Genomic DNA, 13378 nt, shown 5'->3' with positions numbered 1-13378 from the left:
TGATGGAGTTGGACTGCTCAGAGGCTGAGGTGTGGGCAGCTAATAGTATGCACTACAACAACAGCTTGACCAAGACAACAACTCTTTACCAGCGAAATGGGAGAAAAATACTCTGGAACAGTCTGTTGCTGTCAAGATAATAACAGAAGAGAGAAGAACTCCCTGCCAGAGTGGAGCAAGCTTTTGTTGCTAATGCTAAATACAACAAATTCATTTGTAATGGACATTAACTTGCAGAATGCATTCATCCTATCGGATAAGAAATTTATGCAAACTTAACAATTTCTTTTTTTATTTATTTGTTTGTTTGTTTGTTTGTTTTTAATGCTGGCCTCATAATGAACAGTTAATGATCACATACAGCCTGACAGTCTGGGCACAGATATGAGAAGTGTAATATTGTTGCAATTTTGTGCATTTTGAATTTCAGAATCTTGCAGAAATTCGGAATATGCCATTTTTCAATGTTCTTTCAAACTAGAAAACAAATAGCCTAAACACTGAGGTAAACTTTCCATAATGTACTTTTTAATTGGTGGATTATGCCTCTCTCTGTCTCTTGCAATCTTGTTATATGATATGTGTGTTTTCACCTTGCAGAATAATGTTTTGCTGTCACTTCGGTTTTCAGCCTCAGATATTTTAAGATATTTAGATAAAACCTTTGCACCTACGAGTTTGGATAGATTGACTTTAGTGAATTCTATCAAACCAATAGGCATGGTCTTTTCAAGACTCTTGCTTTCTGTGTGATTTTTCTCCCAAGAGCTTAACTGGAAATTGCTGCCCATTGAACAATGATGTTTCTTCATTAGCCTCCACCACCAGTGATGAGATGATGAGAAACGTCTGTAATTATACCCTTTGTCATCTTATTTCTTTAACCCTGCAACTATAACAGTAAGAATCTCTGCAGCTTTTATTTATCTATTTACTTATTTTGAAAAGCTGTTTTTTGTTGGGGGGTTGGGGGGGGGATCTAATCATGTTTTGGAAAATGCTGTTTGAGGTTAATCTGTCAGCCACTCTCTAATATGGACCCACAGTAGCCACTGATACATCCTCAACCACCATCACTACTGCCGATAGATTAAGCCACTTATTAATCCCATTAGAGAACAGTCATCCCTTTCCAAACTTTCATGTGACTTGAGAACGCCCCCCAACACACACACACACACACACACTCACTCTCTTTCCTTCCCAGGTTTCTTTACTCCCCCTTCTCTTCCCAAGCCACAGAATTTTAGTCAGCCTAATTAACAACTGCCTCCACCCCCTCCCTAATTCTCCTTTACCCCTCTGGCTCCATACAAGGCGCCCAGCTCCCACCATCTTAGTAACAACACAGACCATCATCATAGTTTTCTCTGCCTGAGCTTCTTTGCCTTTTTTTTCATACCACATCCTGGAAACATTTGAACAGGGTTGAAACAGTTAAATTTTTTTTCTGTCATTGAACCTCCATAGAATTCAATTACTTCCGTCGAACCAGTCCTTAGATCAATTCCCAGAACTCATTTAAGAAAATATTAATTATGTTTCTCTCAGTTTTTCATGTATTGTTTATCATTTATTGTTTTCATGGCATAAATCTTCATTTGCCACAATTTGTTCTTTGTCTTCTCACTAACGTTTCCTGCTTTCAGCGCTGTCCTAAGAAATTCAGTACTCTTCTGTGAGAATACTTTCCCAGGCTATCACTCATATAGTAGAAATGACTCCAGTTGGCATTTCATTGTATGTGTGTGTGTGTGTGTGTGTGTGTGTGTGTGTGTGAGCTGACAGGTTCATTTGCTCCGTGGAGAGTAGTGCTTAGTGTAGATGAAAGCTTTCATGTCTTCACTTCAGCAGGTCAAGCTGGGCAGCACTCATCCGTGAAAACTCCCCCTCACTCTCCCTTTGAGTTCTCTTCTCACTTCTTCTCTCTCAGTCCTCTCACTCTTATCTTCTCTATACCTTTGTCTCTCACTCCTTTCCAGAAAAAAAAGTGTACAGTGAAGATTTGTTAAAAAAAAGTTCTTGTTTTTCAGAACACTCACATGAGTCTTTGCGATGTGACATGATGTTTTTAATCTTCCATTGAGGCGGAGGAGATTGTCAGAGTGTCTCTGTTGGTAATATACCTTAGTGGGGAGGCAACAGGGAAAGGAGTCATGTTAAAGTTCACCTGGAGAAATTTACTGCGGTCTGCACCGAGGGCCCCTGTAGTGCTAAGGTTACAAACTAATTAACATCATAGCTTTGTACTGGAATGAGCATCTCCTCATGTCCCAGACTGGAACCTCACTGTATGACAAGGCTACTTATTTAATTCTAAATGACAAGTGAAATGACTTTTTTTCTTGCTGAGAGCTCAAAAGCAATGCAGAAAAACCATACAAAGTCATCCTCCATCCTAATAGCTTCAGGAACTGTTGGTGGTGACTGTAAATGAGACTAGAGTGAGGTGGCATTTGCTTTAGTCAGTGGATATTGCTCATAAGCCCTGCATTAGAGTCTTCACAGCTTGTACAAACTGCATCCAGAATTTTTTCATGACTCAAAAAACATGAGTAACCGTTTAAGAATGCTTTGTCTCTGTCTGTAGCTATGCTCAAGAGACATCAGCTTAAAATCGTACCATTCAGTAAACAAGGATCTTCAGTAACCAGTTCAGAAACTGCTCAGATGTTTTAATTTGTGCAATGTTATGTTACAAAGTATATTGACTAGTGTTACTTTTACTCTGAGAGAGTTCAATTAAATCGAAGAATGTCAGTATGGTCTCACATGAGTACGACCATAGAAACTGTCTTTATAAAAATACATATATACATAAAACCCATCACCGACACCTTTACTGCATGTCTATATAGGGTTTTCAGACAAAGGACTGCTATTTTATGTTAACGCTAAGTTCTAGCACAGCATGAATCCACTGAAGGAATTCGTCACCTGTGTCGCTTATGGACCTTTAAACATATCCCCATTTTTTTTTTTTTTTTTTAGAAAAGGGTGATGTGCCCTCAGCAGTGAGTAAACAGACAGAAGAAGAAAGACATTGGAAAGGGCAACATTGGGATGTTGTTTGTTCCTGAAAACAAAAGGACCTCTGCTGCTATCAAACTCCCATTAGATACGGGGAATTGAGCATGCGGGTTGCTGGATGCTCCAAACGTTGGGGTGATAACACTCGGCAAAGGCGGGCCAGCTTGCTAATTGCGTGCCGAATATTTATAGACCAGACAATTAGCTGCTGCCTTTTATATGCAAACAAACAGCAACAGCAACGACAGAGAGGAGGGGAGAGAGAAAGGAGACAGGGAGAGAGAGAGAGAAAGAGAGAGAGAGAAAGAGAGAGAGAGGAAGGACGAGAAGAAGTAATTAAGATGCTGAAAACAGGACATGGACATGCTGTCTGTTGTACAGTGATTTGTGGCAAAACAAACAGAATAATTAGCCTGTCATTGTAGGATAATGAAATTGGCGGCGCCTTTCTCCTGTTGCCAAGTGCCATCCGGCGCAAGGACATGGTGGCGGAGTCCTCTGTTACCGCACGGCCAGGAGCTGGAGCTGCCGCTTTTGTCTTTGAGAGTTCGAAGGTCACCATGTGTGGTGTGGCACTCTGGAGAGGTGGTTTAGTTAGTAGGGAAAATACATTGATTTAATGGCATCAGGGGTCCAAACAAGAGGGGGGAGGGGTGGTATTTTCTCATAGCTGACTTTAGTGGTGTGTTGCAAACTTTCATGTTATAGTCTTTAGAATATTAGGTATATTGCTATTTAGCTCTGCAGATATTTATGGTGTTTGATGAGTTATGGTGAGATGTGTCATATAGTGTGACACTTTCTGACACTGTGAGACACATTAACAGTCACAGTTGAGAGATGAAAAAGATGAAAACCATAATAAGTGTTCACTCTGAGACAGGAGAGAAAAGGCAAACATGTATCTATTCAATGGGGCAGAAATGGACTCTTATCACTGTGTGTGTTTGTATGTGTGTGTATAGCTAAATGCTTCCTTATCAGTCTGTGTGTACTGTATGTGTGTGTGTGTGTGTGGTGTGTGTGTGTGTGTGTGTGTGTGAGAGTGTGTCAGACAGAGGCCACAGGTTCACCAAACCCTCCTGCTCTGTTTGCCTGGATTATTCACAGGGAGCTGATTTGATATTTGGGAGTGATAGTGTTCATAAGAGTGTCTTTGTTCCTGTCCATTGTTGGCTGGTTTAAACCCAAACACTCTTCATCTTCTTCTCTGGTTGTGCTAATAACAGTGATAAGGCATCACCACGATAGAATCATCTCGACTCGCCTGCACAAATCAACCTCCCTCACTCTCTTTCTTCACCAATCCTGTCATTTGTCACCTTGGAACTCCATTTCTCTGTCCCCCCCCTTTTTTCAGCATCCTTTCTTCTTCACTAATACCTGTCAATCAAGAAGAGGGAAGCTAATGAGGATGTTTGTGTTTACTATTTTGTGTGTGTTTCAACAAAATGGATCAAACCTGATTTTGCCGGGTGTTCTGTCAAATTTGTATTTGTTTGTATAACAGATGCTTGTTAAATAGAGGTTTATGAGGCTCCGGGGAGATTTAACTATCTGTAGTCCACTATCACAAGGGTTTGCATTCTCTTGGTTCTTTTTGGAGCCATTACGCTTAAGAATGTGCGATACATTTGTAAAATGAAGCTGCGCTGGTCACAAGCCAAGATTTAAATCTTTCTCAAAGTTTGAAATACATGCTTTAAGAAGGAATACACATGAATTTATTTACAATATTTGTTATGCCTCTCGTCACAGAGTTGAGTATTCGAAATTTTTTGTCCAGACACAGTTGCTGTATCCCAAACATGCCATACAATGACAGCATTATCAAGAGAGAAAATCAAGACGCACGACCAATTTTGTGGGGAGATAAACAATAGAATAATAATAATAGAACTTTTCTGTAATGTATATGTAATTATACATGTTGTTACAGTGTAATAATTGTTGTGCAGTTTCACATTGTTACAAGCCAAACTTTCCAAGCCTTCAGTACTTACATGGTCTACAAATACAGAGATTCAGAGGCAGACTCATATCCATTAATCCCTTCAACTGATTTCATTTCACTGTTTGATTTCTCAACATTTTGGACTATATAGATACATATACCAGTCCAATGAAAAGAATCTGGTGCCAGTTGAGAAAATGCTTAACATTTTGTGGCCAAGTTTGTCCCTGTCTGTGGTTTCTGTATGGTGTCAGATGAAGCTGTTTTCTGTCAGACTGTTCCCCAGGGGTTAAATATGTTTTCTGATATTCAGGCTGATAAAGAAAGCACAACCGTCCTTATTCTCACAAGGAGAGACCAATCTGTTTTATCTGAGAGTAGTCTCCACTCTATGGACTAGCCTAAGCTGATTCTCTCTCTTCACTGCAGCTCTCCTAAGGAGTACACGTTCCACTCTACTACCCACACTGAATAAGGACACATGATAACACATGATAGCTCTACAGTGGGGTAGAATTTTTTACTGAGTGTTCCCTATCTCGTTCTCTCTCTCTCTCTCTCTCTCTCTCTCTCTCTCTCTCCTCCTGTGTGTATCTGTGTATGTATAGGTTGATTTATGTGAGGACACACACACACACACGCCTCCCAGTTAACCCTTTCGTTTGTTTAAGGTTGTACGTTCATTTGATTGTGTATCCTCCCTCCTGCACTCTCTCCCTCCTGCTCTCTTTCTCTCTCGCTCTCTCTCGCTCTCTCTCTCTCGCTCTCTGTCTGTCTGTCTGTCTGTCTCTCTCTCTGTCCCCCTCTCTTTTGCTTGCTAATCTCTGCAGGTATTTCTCTGCTCTGTGATATTAGAATGCAGCAAATGCTCTCTATTGATGCATGTCACAGGCTCATTCTTTCATCTTCAACATTTAATTTACCGTCCTGTTGTGCCGTTAATCCCGTGTCGTGCCATTTCCTGCGCTCCTCAGATTGCTCTCTCAAAGCCCTTCTTTTGGCCAGATAAAGGGGAAGGTAATCGGCATTGTCTGCGACAGATACACCGCCATTGCCCCCCTCCATTCACCATCCTCAGGCCCAAATGAAAGGGGCTGCGCTGGCCTTCCGCCCCACTAATCACTGGCCTGCCTCTCGGCTAGAGTGGAGCCTGAGGCTCACGCACTTTTATCCAGAGAGAGGGAGCGAGACAGGGAGAGAGAGAGAGAGAGAGAGAGAGAGACAGAAAAAAAGAGGGAATTTTGAATATTAACAGCAAATTTATTATATTGGAAGATCCATGCTAGAAGTGAATTACGTAGACAGACATTCACAGAAATTACATAACATAAAAAGCAAAGCAAAAGAGTAAAAGCAAGAAGCACCACACAAAAAGAAACAAAACAAACGAAAAAGTACAAAAATCAATACCTATGTTATCTTGGTTAATATCACTCAAATACAGCTGTAAAAACGGATTCATCATCAAAAACAGAACAATGCGCCTCCTAATCTTTCATGGCTGAGAGACTTTTTAAAAAACTTTGGATGTAATCGTACTTTTAAAGACATGTGGAAAAGAGAAAAGGGTCTACATCATTTGGGAATGCAGCTACTTTATTACATCAGCATAACTTCAATGAAGAATACTTCTCTTTTCTCAAATCCTCATCCTGGTTGACCAAGGAACTTCTGACAAACCAAACTGACCTCACTCTGATATTGGATATAAGGGCTCAAGCATTTTCCAGACCAGGTCCAGCTCAGTTCAAAGTATGACATGGCTGTACTAACCCAGCGACAGACAGGCCAAACGTGGCATCCTTATCAGACACTCTTTAGGCACGCCACATTCAGTCAACGTAATCAATGCAAAGATGTGACTGGCTCAACCCAGTGGCTCTATAAGAATTCTCATATTTTGAAAAGTACGGGCCGTCATCTCTTCTACTTAACTTAAAATCACTTCTTATAAATGGTTTTGGATAAAGAGTGTCTATCAATTGAACAAACTTGTATATAAACTGTAATCCAGCAAGCTTCAGTCTTTTTCAAATCCATCAAAACTCAAGCAGTGAGAAGTCCAGTTCCAATTTGTGTAAAACTGTTTAGGCTAGTGGTCTCCTTTTGATCTGACCAGGAACTTCTGGATGAGCCTGGGGCAGCATGTGCCCCCCCTGTTCACCAGATGAACAAGACCTTGACACCCCTTGACCCCAGGTCAGAACAGTACACTCTGAGGAACCCAGTGACCCCAGTCAGTTCCATGCATGGACCTTTCCAAGCAGCCCTGAATAGACTTAAATAGATACTAACCAATGTGATAGAGAGGAGGCCACTAGACTGTTATTGACTACATTGTCATTTAGCTCGCCCCCTGTGGGACGTTTATGGCACTGATTTTCGGCACTTTTTTAATTGATCCCTCACTCTTTCTAACTAATTTCCCCACTTTTTCCGACATAAAACCTTTACTGTCAGCATACCCCCTGCCCTTCCCAAATATTTCATCCCATCACATTCCCATGCCAGTCCACAAGCCAATCAACGGTTCCCTCCATTTCAGTCTCCAAATAAATAACTCCCTAGTTGCCTTTTTTACAGCAGAAAATAATATCATATTCTCCGGTAGGCAGAACAGTGACATCATCAGAATTTGCAGGTTTGACAGAAACATCCAATGCAATTTGGAACTGTTAAACCAAAAGTTTTCATGTTTTATGGCAACTTTATGGTATTTAAACATATGCCTTTTTAAAGACTCTCACCACAATTTTCACCAAAAAATTTTGCTTCAATATGTTCATGATTTTACATGAATAAATATTAATACATAAATTTGTTAAATGGTTTTATTTCTTTATTTATTTTAGATCCTTTTTTTTTTTAGATTTCAAATCTGGCGCTCTGGAATGTGAATTTTAAAAGTTTGTTAAAATCCTTTATCATTTCTTAATTATTGAAATGATGAAGACTTATGAATATTTTATAAACAGACACTGAAATAAATTGTTTGCTGGTTAGGATACAGCTCTGCAGCAAATAGCCCTGTCATTTGATGTGTTCAGTAGAGCTGACATGAGTAAAATAAATTGCCTGGCTGGTACTATTAGCTGCTAATGGGCACAAAGGTTGTTGGCTCTTTAATTGTGCTCCAACTCTAGCAGAACTTGCCTCTTTTGACACTCTTCATTACAGTGGCTGTCTATGAGGGGGGAATCCTCTTTGACCGGAGTGAAGGAGCTGTTTAATATACAAAGCAAATTAATGGACAAAATAGGCCAGTGCTGCAGTGGGGCTTGGGGCTGGGGAGTTGATTGTAGAAAGGGGGGTGGGGGGGTTATGATTGCCTGTGATGTGGCCCTAGCTTAAGGTTGTAATCCCTGGCCAACAGATTCTTGCGTCTCGTTTTTTTTTTTTTTTTTTTTTTGCACTGGAGCGGAGGCCCCTGGCCAAGGATCACTGCAAGCTTAATGGGAGGGAAGGGAGGGGAGAGAATACATGTGAGAGAGGGAGACGGAATGGAGGTGTAGCTAATTAAGATCATAGCTAGGGCTAAAATGGTTTAAATTGCACAACTACAGGAGCCATGTCTCTAGGGAGGAGGATGGCGGGGGGTGGGGGGGATGCAGACAATACTCTTCTGACAGCACCTTTCTATCCACGAAGAGATAGGTCTCGGACAGGGATTTGTGCTTTATCGGAGGTTGGCAGGTCAAGAACGCAATACTGCTCCTGACACATACTTGTTTTTGCCCCTGGAGTCCCCCCCCTCCCCAGCAACCCCAAGAGAAATTGGTTCTGTGGTAATGGCAGCCATTGGTCGTTTGTAATGTTCATCAGGAAATTACAAACAGAGTAAAGCCGACTTTGAACATATACTCAGTAGACGACTGACTGCATGATTTTGTCAGCACATTAGCTGTGCATGCGTTGACTGCAAAACTCATGAAATATCTTGTCCCTAATTTTCCCGGTTCGAATTCAGGCCATCGTCTTTGCATCTTCTAATGTCACCATTGTGTTTTTGCCCTGCACCTCAAAATGCCAAAGTTTGTTTCTCCCTTCATTGGCATAGCGCGTTTTACAAAGTCAACTAATTAAAATATATGTTTTTAGAAATTGTCCTACCGCTACGGTGAGCAGTATATAGTCAGTCAGGACACTCAATAGAAAGGAATAGACAACTCTGACGCAAAGAAATGCAGCTCTCATAATCCTTCACATTAATGGGCAAAATGCTTCCCATATGCCATTGACTTACCATTCAGCATGTGAAGGTTGAATGTGCCTGAGGCTATGATAGTACATAACAGGCCCCGTGTGTGTGCCTTTTCCAAGGCATTGTCCTCAGGCCGTGCTGATCCTTACTCCCTCGCCGGTGTCATTACTTAATTGGCTCTTTTGACGAGACACCTGTGCAATTTTGATTTCTATTTTCCCTCGGGCACTGTAGACAGCCTTTTGAAAATACACAGCACTTCTCTGTTTGGCAAGCAAAATTCAAACATCGCATTCTTGGGACTTATAGTTCTTCACCAATGGCAAACAACATGCACCAGGATTTATCAGCTCCAAGGACCACAAACAAAACGGGGTACAATATGAGGAATCCTCTCTGACAATAGGTAAAACAGACGGGAAATTAAATTGAAAAAAAAAAAAAAAAAAAAGAGAGAGACACTGATGCTATACGCAACCCGCTGCTAAATGTTACAATTTACTTGAATAGAAAAAGAAAAGACACAACAGGATAGTAATTGTTTTTACAACAGGAAAGTCATTTCCTTACAACTCCTTTACCAATTGTGTATATGACCGTTCTATCTTGTTTTGTGAGAGCCTTTAAAATCATTTAGACATTCAAACACTGTCGTGATTCACTTTCTGTTTAATTCTTCTTCCCTCAGAAACTTGACCTTTGGTTTTAAGGATTTTTATATTAGCAAATCCCTCCTCTTCTTCTATCGCTTTCACCAGCTGGTAAGAGTATCTAAATGTAGCAAGATAGCCGTGATAGCACAGCCGTCCCCCCTCTACCCCCTCCACTCACGTTCACCCTTCACCTTTAAATCTGTCTTTTCATATTCCTCTCAAAGCTTCTTGTCTGCGAGGGAAGCGACACACGAAACAGGATCTCTGGGCAAACAAATGACAAGTGACCGATTGGGAGAAAGAAGGAGAGTGAAAGAGAGAAAAGAGAGAGAGAGAGAGAGAGAAAGAAAGAGAGAGAAAGAAAGAGAGAGAGGGAGAGAGAGGAGGTGGTGAATGTGTGATGGTGTCTGAAACAGACAGGCACCCTTGGTGGCAAATTAGTCAGGTGAGAGGAGAAAGTGAAAGAGGGGTTTGGAAACTGTTCAGTTTCAGTCTTGTTTCCAAACCCAAGTCTCTTTTTTTTCTGTCACCCAGTCAGACTGCATGGACCTGCAGCAGTCAGAAGACTTTGAAATTGAAGTTCAGTTTCAGCTGAGTTTTTGTGTTGCACTGTGAATGATGTACTTTAACAAAGCAGCTTATCCAAACTAAACTTCAGCAGCAGTAAAGACAAAGTCTGATTATTAGGTTTCAGTGAGGAAATTCAAAAACTGCTCTTTTTGGTAATGAGTTGTGTGTGGGGTTGAGGATGATGCCTTGGAGAAAAGGGGGAAGGACAAACACGACTATGACAGTAGAAACTAGCATCGCAAAACAATCATTTTCTCTGTTGTTTTAAAAGCCCCCACAAACGAGAGACTGCTGTTGTTGAGATGACTCTGAGGATGAAGGACCAAAAAGCTATTTTTCAACCCTCTTTTTACATTTTGTTAAGCATGTTGTATTTTATATGTGCGCTAACATTTAAAAAAAAAAATGACAGTAATTGCAGACCAGTTACACAGTGACTGTGAATGAGTGATCCGGTACAAGTATATTTCATATAACAGATTTGACAACACATAAAGATTTACTCACATTAAGGTCAGTGAAGCACATAGATGTCAAGGAAGGAGAGAAAAAATTAGCATTTTTTTCACTGATTTTTTTTACTGGTCCCATGTGTTATGTTTAAACTTAACACCTGTGAAAACTCGATCTAAAATAAAAAATAAAATGAAATTAAAACAAACAAACTAACAAAAACCCATAATAAAAAAATCCCATCAGTAAATTCCCACAGTTATTTACTCAGATGCCTAATTTGTGAAAGTCATCACTGGCTCTGTTCACCTTTATTCTTATATGATGTGTTTAATTGACTGTATGGGGGCAAGCTAGACAGTGCAGTTATGACAGAAACAAGTCTCCGAGTAATGAACCTAAAGTGTATGAAGCATGCCAGCAATCCCAGCGTGTACCCCAACAGCCATAGCTGTGAGTGTTTAAGGAAAGAATCAGTCAAATGCTAATCGTTCAGGCGTAAGTCATAAGCCTTAGGTAAGCTATGTAATGCTAGTAAGATGGTGAACAGTGTTTTATTGGTGCAGAGAAAAAAAAAATTCCCTAACACTATTCAGAGAAGGAATCACAACAGTAATACCATTAACTTGCTCCCAGGATCCCCAAATGCCATTTAATTGCCAAAAGCAAAGCCATTGTTTGGTGCAGGAGAGCCATAGGCTTGGCAAAGGGAGGGGTTCAAGTTGAAGAAGTTTCACAGTCTAAACGTCTGGCCACCAATAGCCCATTCTCTGTGTCCCAATGACAAGAGAAGGGATTTACACGCATACACTCACTCTCTCACTCTCTCTCTCACACACACACACACACACACACACATATACACATAGCCCCCACGTCTGCACCTAAGCTCCGGCGTAACTAGCTTAACTAAAGTCTTCAGGGATGGTAAATTGGGACAGACTCTTCTCTTCCTCCTGTTAAGAGCAGATTTGTTCGACAACATGATTTGAAGCTTGCCTATTCAAGGCCCTTTTGGGGTGAGTTGGGGTCTTAAGGCTCAAGCCTTGTTACTTTGTGTAACAAGTGTGTGTGTGTGTGTGTGTGTGTGTGTGTGTGTGTGCAGTAGTCAGGATTTGTACATTAATGTTTCTTTAGGTTCTGGCCAATAAGTGGAAAGTGCAAATGAGGCTCATTGTGGCTCACTCCACATGCTCAAATTAAACATTAGTGTGTTTATAAGACCAGGTGGTTCTCTAGACAGGTGTTTGTTGTTGAAAAATTGATCTTTTCCCCAAAAGCCTACCATTCTCATTTCACTTCATTTATTTCTCCACCCTCTACCTATATTAACAGTGAGAGAAATCAGCAAGTAGTTGTGCACATTTGTGGTCTTGTGTGAGTGTATGTGTGTGTGTGTGTGTGTGTGTGTGTGTGTGTGTGTGTCTATGTGTGTTTGAGTGTCCTCTGAATATGTGTCTGCATGTTTTTGTTCACTTTGACAGGCATGTCCCAGGAAGACCATGATTGGATGTGATGCCGTGGAGCTCTCTGTGAGAGTGTGTATGTGTATGTGTATGTGTGTGTGTGTGTGTGTGTGTGTGTGTGTGTGGTGGATCACAGCAGACTCCATTGTGTACCGGTATAGTCTGGGCTATGAACGGCCATCACTGGCCTTCCGTTGTGATTGAGTTTGACAGCGCATCAGGAGGAGGCAAGCAAAACGTTTTCGCCCTTTCATTCCAAAATGAAAGAGGGGCTTTTTCTCCAACCTCCTCTTTCCCCACACTTGGCCCTCCCTTATTACTCCTACTCTGTCCATCTTGCCCCTCTTCTTTCACCCTGGGCTGAAATGATGAAACCAGCCCAAACCTCCACGTCCACTGGCTCCGGTCCCCATGCACAGACAAAAACAAACACTCTCTCTTAGCCCATTCTCTCTTTCTGTTTCACGTCTCTGCATCTTTAACATGCCACCCATAACTCCTCTCAAACCAGCTCTTCCCTTCTGTTATTGGCTTCTGAATTACTCCTCTGCTTTCCCTCTTGCTGCTCTCTCTCTCTCTCTCTCTCTCTCTCTCTCTCTCTCTCTCTCACGCACACACACACACACACACAAAATACAGCCAGAACTCAGCAAGTTTCCTTTCCTCTCCTCTCCTCTCCTCTCCTCTCCACCAAATTGAAATGACAGTATGGTGCAACTGATGCTATAGTGGTTGGTCTATAGGCATCCAGGTTGAAATGTTCGTGGTGAAATGTGTCTGTCTTTGTGTGTAGAAGGGTTCTGTGATTACACACAGAGACACAGTGTTAAAAAACATGCCTCTGCTATTATTTCCGGTCTGTTCCACTTTGATGCTTTTCGGGCAAGCAAGGTCCCTGCTGTACCAGGTTCCCTCATTTCATGCAAATGACTGTCATCTAGAAAGCAATACATTTCTCCTGGCAGCACATTGTCTAATCAATGTGAAGTGCTGTGTAAAAGAAAAAAAAACACATAGGCTCTCAGTAATAGTTGTTTTTGACCGAGTCAAG

The sequence above is a fragment of the Chanos chanos genome, chromosome 10 (genome assembly GCF_902362185.1).
Source record: "Chanos chanos chromosome 10, fChaCha1.1, whole genome shotgun sequence".
Taxonomy (NCBI): Eukaryota; Metazoa; Chordata; class Actinopteri; order Gonorynchiformes; family Chanidae; genus Chanos; species Chanos chanos.
The sequence above is the reverse complement of the archived record's forward strand: the minus strand, read 5'-3'. Positions refer to the sequence as shown.